Below are 8,173 nucleotides of genomic sequence, written 5' to 3'. Positions count from 1 at the left end.
TGTTGTTCAACTTAGTTTCATTCAATAAAATTTAACAAGTTTGATTGACTAGATCTAAACAAGTAGCATGAATCGAATAATAGATCATTGGATCAAGTGCTAATCAATCCTAAAATAAAGTTATTAAATCATTAAGCATGGATAACAAACATATTAAAACATAGTAGATTCAAAACAGTTTAAATAATCATCACATAAACTCGTTCTATACAGATCTGGAAAAACCAGAAACTTTACGGATTTAAGCATGAAGCCGGCGACTTTGTTCCAATCAAGCTGGCGGCTTGGACTGGTGAAGCCGGCGGCTTCATCTAATTCCCAGACAAAGTTATTTTTCATCCACGCAACCACTATGAACATTTAGTTCATACTGGTAGACGAACATATACATAAAAAGTAAAGAAAGTGCAATAAATAAAAGTAAATGGATAAAGTCATGTACCATAAAAAGGTAGATGAAAAGAGAACTTTTATTAATAACTTGATAACTTGATTACAAGCTTGAAATAAACCTAAATCTAAGAGTTTTTGTATTTTGGTGAAAACCCTAAAGAAAAAACGAAAGTACATCTCAAACTGAACCCAGAAAGCCTCTATTTATAGTCTTCAAAAATGGTGGCCAAGCCGGCAGCTTCAGTGGGAAGCCGACGACTTCACTTGGTCGGTTACTACTTTCGAAAGTTTAATGTAGCCAGTAAGTTGAATAACGCGTAACTGTCTTAGGCCAAGCAGGCAGCTTCAGTGCCAAGCCGGCGGGTTTACTGATCTGCAATCTTTTTGATTTCGTTTCCCTTTTTAGTGAAATGTCCCGTTCTTATTGATTAAAAACTTTCCATATTAATTGATTTCGTTGCGAGGTTTTGACCTCTATATGAGACGTTTTTCAAAGACTGCATTCATTTTAAAACAAACCATAACCTTTATTTCATCAATAAAGGTTTAAAAAGCTTTACGTAGATTATCAAATAATGATAATCTAAAATATCCTGTTTACACACGACCATTACATAATGGTTTACAATACAAATATGTTACAACAAAATAAGTTTCTTGAATGCATTTTTTACACAATATCATACAAGCATGGACTCCAAATCTCGTCCTTATTTAAGTATGCGACAGCGGAAGATCTTAATAATCAACTGAGAATAAACATGCTTAAAACGTCAACAAAAATGTTGGTGAGTTATAGGTTTAACCTATATATATCAAATCATAATAATAGACCACCAGATTTCATATTTCAATACACATCCCATACATAGAGATAAAAATCATTCATATGGTGAACACCTGGTAACCGACATTAACAAGATGCATATATAAGAATATCCCCATCATTCCGGGACACCCTTCGGATATGATATAAATTTCGAAGTACTAAAGCATCCGATACTTTGGATGGGGTTTGTTAGGCCCAATAGATCTATCTTTAGGATTCGCGTCAATTAAGGTGTCTGTTCCCTAATTCTTAGATTACCAGACTTAATAAAAAGGGGCATATTCGATTTCGATAATTCAACCATAGAATGTAGTTTCACGTACTTGTGTCTATTTTGTAAATCTTTATAAAGCCTGCATGTATTATCATCCCAAAAATATTAGATTTTAAAAGTGGGACTATAACTCACTTTCACAGATTTTTACTTCGTCGGGAAGTAAGACTTGGCCACTGGTTGATTCACGAACCTATAACAATATATACATATATATCAAAGTATGTTCAAAATATATTTACAACACTTTTAATATATTTTGATGTTTTAAGTTTATTAAGTCAGCTGTCCTCGTTAGTAACCTACAACTAGTTGTCCACAGTTAGATGTACAGAAATAAATTGATAAATATTATCTTGAATCAATCCACGACCCAGTGTATACGTATCTCAGTATTGATCACAACTCAAACTATATATATTTTGGAATCAACCTCAACCCTGTATAGCTAACTCCAACATTCACATATAGAGTGTCTATGGTTGTTCCGAAATATATATAGATGTGTCGACATGATAGGTCAAAACATTGTATACGTTTCTATGGTATCTCAAGATTACATAATATACAATACAAGTTGATTAAGTTATGGTTGGAATAGATTTGTTACCAATTTTCACGTAGCTAAAATGAGAAAAATTATCCAATCTTGTTTTACCTATAACTTCTTCATTTTAAATCCGTTTTGAGTGAATCAAATTGCTATGGTTTCATATTGAACTCTATTTTATGAATCTAAACAGATAAAGTATAGGTTTATAGTCGGAAAAATAAGTTACAAGTCGTTTTCGTAAAGGTAGTCATTTCAGTCGAAAGAATGACGTCTAGATGACCATGTTAGAAAACATACTTCCACTTTGAGTTTAACCATAATTTTTGGATATAGTTTCATGTTCATAATAAAAATCATTTTCTCAGAATAACAACTTTTAAATCAAAGTTTATCATAGTTTTTAATTAACTAACCCAAAACAGCCCGCGGTGTTACTACGACGGCGTAAATCCGGTTTTACGGTGTTTTTCGTGTTTCCAGGTTTGAAATCATTAAGTTAGCATATCATATAGATATAGAACATGTGTTTAGTTGATTTTAAAAGTCAAGTTAGAAGGATTAACTTTTGTTTGCGAACAAGTTTAGAATTAACTAAACTATGTTCTAGTGATTACAAGTTTAAACCTTCGAATAAGATAGCTTTATATATATGAATCGAATGATGTTATGAACATCATTACTACGTTAAGTTCCTTGGATAAACCTACTGGAAAAGAGAAAAATGGATCTAGCTTCAACGGATCCTTGGATGGATCGAAGTTCTTGAAGCAGAATCATGACACGAAAACAAGTTCAAGTAAGATCATCACTTGAAATAAGATTGTTATAGTTATAGAAATTGAACCAAAGTTTGAATATGATTATTACCTTGTATTAGAATGATAACCTACTGTAAGAAACAAAAATTTCTTGAGGTTGGATGATCACCTTACAAGATTGGAAGTGAGCTAGCAAACTTGAAAGTATTCTTGATTTTATGTAACTAGAACTTGTAGAATATATGAAGAACACTTAGAACTTGAAGATAGAACTTGAGAGAGATCAATTAGATGAAGAAAATTGAAGAATGAAAGTGTTTGTAGGTGTTTTTGGTCGTTGGTGTATGGATTAGATATAAAGGATATGTAATTTTGTTTTCATGTAAATAAGTCATGAATGATTACTCATATTTTTGTAATTTTATGAGATATTTCATGCTAGTTGCCAAATGATGGTTCCCACATGTGTTAGGTGACTCACATTATCTGCTAAGAGCTGATCATTGGAGTGTATATACCAATAGTACATACATCTAAAAGCTGTGTATTGTACGAGTACGAATACGGGTGCATACGAGTAGAATTGTTGATGAAACTGAACGAGGATGTAATTGTAAGCATTTTTGTTAAGTAGAAGTATTTTGATAAGTGTATTGAAGTCTTTCAAAAGTGTATAAATACATATTAAAACACTACATGTATATACATTTTAACTGAGTCATTAAGTCATCGTTAGTCGTTACATGTAAGTGTTGTTTTGAAACCTTTAGGTTAACGATTTTGTTAAATGTTGTTAACCCAATGTTTATAATATCAAATGAGATTTTAAATTATTATATTATCATGATATTATCATGTATGAATATCTCTTAATATGATATATATACATTAAATGTCTTTACAACGATAATCGTTACATATATGTCTCGTTTTAAAATCATTAAGTTAGTAGTCTTGTTTTTACATATGTAGTTCATTGTTAATATACTTAATAATATGTTTACTTATCATAGTATCATGTTAACTATATATATATCCATATATATGTCATCGGTCAACTTGGGTTGTCATAATCACCGGTCAACTTGGGTTGTCAATTGTCTATATGAAACATATTTCAATTAATCAAGTCTTAACAAGTTTGATTGCTTAACATGTTGGAAACATTTAATCATGTAAATATAAATCTCAATTAATATATATAAACATGGAAAAGTTCGGGTCACTACAGTACCTACCCGTTAAATAAATTTCGTCCCGAAATTTTAAGCTGTTGAAGGTGTTGACGAATCTTCTAGAAATAGATGCGGGTATTTCTTCTTCATCTGATCTTCACGCTCCCAGGTGAACTCGGGTCCTCTACGAGCATTCCATCAAACCTTAACAATTGCTATCTTGTTTTGCTTAAGTCTTTTAACCTCACGATCCATTATTTCGACGGGTTCTTCGATGAATTGAAGTTTTTCGTTGATTTGGATTTCATCTAACGGAATAGTGAGATCTTCTTTAGCAAAACATTTCTTCAAATTCGAGACGTGGAAAGTGTTATGTACAGCCGCGAGTTATTGAGGTAACTCAAGTCGGTAAGCTTCTGGTCCGACACGATCAATAATCTTGAATGGTCCAATATACCTTGGATTTAATTTCCCTCGTTTACCAAATCGAACAACGCCTTTCCAAGGTGAAACTTTAAGCATGACCATCTCTCCAATTTCAAATTCTATATCTTTTCTTTTAATGTCAGCGTAGCTCTTTTGTCGACTTTGGGCGGTTTTCAACCGTTGTTGAATTTGGATGATCTTCTCGGTAGTTTCTTGTATAATCTCCGGACCCGTAATCTGTCTATCCCCCACTTCACTCCAACAAATCGAAGACCTGCACTTTCCACCATAAAGTGCTTCAAACGGCGCCATCTCAATGCTTGAATGGTAGCTGTTGTTGTAGGAAAATTCTGCTAACGGTAGATGTCGATCCCAACTGTTTTCGAAATCAATAACACATGCTCGTAGCATGTCTTCAAGCGTTTGTATCCTCCTTTCGCTCTATCCATCAGTTTGCGGATGATAGGCAGTACTCATGTCTAGACAAGTTCCTAATGCTTGCTGTAATGTCTGCTAAAATCTTGAAATAAATCTGCCATCCCAATCAGAGATAATAGAGATTGGTATTCCATGTCTGGAGACGACTTCCTTCCAATAAAGTCGTGCTAACTTCTCCATCTTGTCATCTTCTCTTATTGGCAGGAAGTTTGCTGATTTGGTGAGACGATCAACTATTACCCAAATAGTATCAAAACCACTTGCAGTCCTTGGCAATTTAGTGATGAAATCCATGGTAATGTTTTCCCATTTCCATTCCGAGATTTCGGGTTGTTGAAGTAGACCTGATGGTTTCTGATACTCAGCTTTGACCTTAGAACATGTCAAACATTCTCCTACGTATTTAGCAACATCGGCTTTCATACCCGACCACCAAAAATGTTTCTTGAGATCCTTGTACATCTTCCCCATTCCAGGATGTATTGAGTATCTGGTTTTATGAGCTTCTCTAAGTACCATTTCTCTCATATCTCCAAATTTTGGTACCCAAATCCTTTCAGCCCTATACCGGGTTCCGTCTTCCCGAATATTAAGATGCTTCTCCGATCCTTTGGGTATTTCATCCTTTAAATTTCCCTCTTTTAAAACTCCTTGTTGCGCCTCCTTTATTTGAGTAGTAAGGTTATTATGAATCATTATATTCATAGATTTTACTCGAATGGGTTCTCTGTCCTTCCTGCTCAAGGCATCGGCTACCACATTTGCCTTCCCCGGGTGGTAACGAATCTCAAAGTCGTAATCATTCAATAATTCAATCCACCTACGCTGCCTCATATTCAGTTGTTTCTGATTAAATATGTGTTGAAGACTTTTGTGGTCGGTATATATAATACTTTTGACCCCATATAAGTAGTGCGTCCAAGTCTTTAATGCAAAAACAACCGCGCCTAATTCCAAATCATGCGTCGTATAATTTTGTTCGTGAATCTTTAATTGTCTAGACGCATAAGCAATCACCTTCGTTCGTTGCATTAATACACAACCGAGACCTTGCTTTGATGCGTCACAATAAATCACAAAATCATCATTCCCTTCAGGCAATGACAATATAGGTGCCGTAGTTAGCTTTTTCTTCAATAACTGAAACGCTTTCTCTTGTTCATCATTCCATTCAAATTTCTTCCCTTTATACGTTAATGCAGTCAAGGGTTTTGCTATTCTGGAAAAGTCTTGGATGAACCTTCTGTAGTAACCAGCTAGTCCTAAAAACTGGCGTATGTGTTTCGGAGTTTTCGCGGTTTCCCACTTTTAAAAAGTTTCTATCTTTGCTGGATCCACCTTAATACCTTCTTTGTTCACTATGTGACCGAGGAATTAAACTTCTTCCAACCAAAATGCACACTTTGAAAACTTAGCGTACAATTCTTCCTTCCTCAATATTTCTAACACCTTTCTCAAATGTTCATCGTGTTCTTGGTCATTCTTTGAGTAAATAAGTATGTCTTCAATGAAAACAATGACAAACTTGTCAAGGTATGGTCCACACACTCGGTTCATAAGGTCCATGAACACAGCTGGTGCATTAGTTAAACCAAACGGCATGACCATAAACTCGTAATGACCGTAACGTGTTCTGAAAGCAGTCTTTGGAATATCATCTTCTTTCACCCGCATTTGATGATACCCGGAACGTAAGTCAATCTTTGAATAAACAGACGAGCCTTGTAGTTGATCAAATAAGTCGTCGATTCTCGGTAGTGGGTAGCTGTTCTTGATGGTAAGTTTGTTCAACTCTCGGTAGTCGATACACAACCTGAATGTACCATCTTTCTTCTTGACAAACAAAACAGGAGCTCCCCACGGTGATGTGCTTGGTCGAATGAAACCAAGCTCTAAAAGTTCTTGTAATTGGCTTTGCAGTTCTTTCATCTAGCTGGGTGAGAGTCTGTAAGGAGCACGAGCTATTGGTGCAGCTCCTGGTACAAGATCTATTTGAAATTCAACGGATCGATGTGGGGGTAATCCCTGTAATTCTTTCAAAAATACATCGGGAAATTCATTTGCAATGGGAACATCATTGATGCTCTTTTCTCCAGTTTGTACTTTCTCGACGTGTGCTAGAACAGCATAGCAACCTTTTCTTATTAGTTTTTGTGCCTTCAAATTACTAATAAGATGTAGCTTCGTGTTGCCCTTTTCTCCGTACACCATTAAGGGTTTTCCTTTTTCTCGTATAATGCGAATTGCATTTTTGTAACAAATGATCTCTGCTTTCACTTCTTTCAACCAGTCCATACCGATTATCACATCAAAACTCCCTAACTCTACTGGTATCAAATCAATCTTAAATGTTTCGCTAACCAGTTTAATTTCTCGATTCCGACATATATTATCTGCTGAAATTAATTTACCATTTGCTAATTCGAGTAAAAATTTACTATCCAAAGGCGTCAATGAATAACTTAATTTAGCACAAAAATCTCTACTCATATAGCTTCTATCCGCACCCGAATCAAATAAAACGTAAGCAGATTTATTGTCAATAAGAAACGTACCCGTAACAAGCTCTGGGTCTTCCTGTGCCTCTGCCACATTAATATTGAAAACTCTTCCGCGGCTTTGTCCATTCGTGTTCTCCTGGTTCGGGCAATTTCTAATAATGTGGCCCGGTTTTCCACATTTATAACAAACTACATTGGCATAACTTGCTCCGACACTACTTGCTCCGCCATTACTCATTCCGACACCATTTGTTCCTTTCGTTCTATTAACCCCTGGTCCGTAGACCTCACACTTCGCCGCGCTATGACCATTTCTTTTACACTTGTTGCAAAATTTGGTGCAGAACCCCGAGTGATACTTTTCACACCTTTGGCATAGCTGCTTCTGATTGTTGTTGTTGTTGCGGTTATTATTGTTGTTGGGATGATTGTTGTAGTTGCTGTTGTTGTTGTTGTTGTTGTTGTTGTTGTTGTTGTTGGGCCGTTTGTTGTAGTTGCGATTGATGTTGCGATTGTTGGGATAATTGTTGCGATTATTGTTGTAATTGCTGTTGTTGTTGTATTGGTGATTCTTATCACCGTTTTCCTCCCACTTTCTTTTGACTTGCTTCACATTGGCCTCTTCAGCAGTCTGTTCTTTAATTCTTTCTTCAATCTGGTTCACTAGTTTGTGAGCCATTCTACATGCCTGTTGTATGGAGGCGGGCTCGTGTGAACTTATATCTTCTTGGATTCTTTCCGGTAATCCTTTCACAAACGCGTCGATCTTCTCTTCCTCATCTTCGAATGCTCCCGGACACAATAGGCACAATTCTGTGAATCGTCT

This window comes from Rutidosis leptorrhynchoides, chromosome 8 (assembly GCF_046630445.1).
Source record: "Rutidosis leptorrhynchoides isolate AG116_Rl617_1_P2 chromosome 8, CSIRO_AGI_Rlap_v1, whole genome shotgun sequence".
NCBI lineage: Eukaryota > Viridiplantae > Streptophyta > Magnoliopsida > Asterales > Asteraceae > Rutidosis > Rutidosis leptorrhynchoides.
Note: the sequence above shows the minus strand (reverse complement) of the source record.